Genomic DNA, 1,527 nt, shown 5'->3' on the forward strand with positions numbered 1-1,527 from the left:
CACATTAGTCTATGGGTACTCTTCTCATTGAAACTACTACATATACTACAGGATTATTGAACCATTTGACAAGAAAATAGAATGTTTTGATTAATAGATAACCATGCAATACTAATATATGGAAGTACATAGAGAAAAACATAAGCGAAGATACATACAATTTAATGTTAATCAATGGCACATTCCCCACACTCTACTCATTAAAATGTCTGTTCTGCAAATCATTGCCATCTGTCCTTAGTGTGCCAAGTGTTAAAGTCTATTTATATAGAGACTTTCTTTTGTTTGGTGACAAGCCTGCTTAACAATCTCATAGATCTTAGGACATTATAACTTTAATAGCTGAGCACCTGCCATACAGACTACCTCCTCTGTTCTTTGTGCCTACGGTCAGAATGTTCTTGGGTCAGGTTCAATTTGTGCTTCTTTCTAAGACAAAACTGCTAGCAATCTAGATTGTACCAATTTAACAGCAAGTGAAGAAACTTGGACATTCTGTTTGCATCTTGCATTTCTACAACCTCATGTCCAGGAGACGAATTAGTAAACTCTGAATATCTTCCTACCTAGAAAGAAAACAGACAGAAAATATAAAATAATGTAAACTGTTCCATATTAAATTGAAATTTGAATTATTCCTTTGTCATTCCTTAAAAGAATCAAAATAATCAATATAGGATATATTTTGCAACTGAATGTACTATCACATAACATTTTCATATAGTATTTTTTTTGAGCAAGTGAACTAATGGAGAGCTGGTTGGCAAAGACTATTTATATTTAGGTGTATTAGGCAAAAAATCAATTTTTTAACAAGAAAAACTTAGTTGGTTAGAATGGAAGTATCTTCATTAACAACCAAAGGTATTAAATTGGGTGAAAGAATGTGGTATTAAGGCTTGTGTGGATGTAGCATTTGATAGTCAGTCCAAAATAAAAAAGTTCACTGCTCAAAATAAAACTTAAGAGAGAATTTAATCATTTGTATACCTGCAAAGTTGCCAAATATTGGAATTTTATATTATGACATGGAAACCAAAGGGAATGCTTCATTTTAGACATTGGTGAGACAACAATTTCCTGCTGTACCGTGGATATAAGATATAAGCAAGTATATATATTTACCCAGTGTGAGAAATACTTTCAGCCTGGGATACCCCTCAGATTCCATCCCCTATTTCAAATACAGGTTTCACTTTAGTTTTAATTAATGATCAGACTCAATTTAAAAATGTCTGTGCTCAGTATAAAAAAGTACGCTGATTCACAAACCCAGGTTTTAGAGATAACCACCGTCTGATGGAGTAACAGACCCACAATGCAGGAAAGGAAAACCTAAGGGTTGATATCTCTGTGAAAGTTCATGATTTTTGCATCTCTGCTGTGACACAACTCACCAACTGAAGACATTTTTACCTGCTTTCCAGTCTCTGAGTGTAGTGGAATGTATTGCATGTGCTGCTGCTTTCACTCACAGAATAGTGTCAAGAAGGTAAAACTTAGAGATAAACTTCTTCTTTTTTTTTT

Source organism: Mesocricetus auratus, unplaced genomic scaffold, assembly GCF_017639785.1.
Source record: "Mesocricetus auratus isolate SY011 unplaced genomic scaffold, BCM_Maur_2.0 contig_6242_pilon_obj, whole genome shotgun sequence".
NCBI classification, from domain to species: Eukaryota; Metazoa; Chordata; class Mammalia; order Rodentia; family Cricetidae; genus Mesocricetus; species Mesocricetus auratus.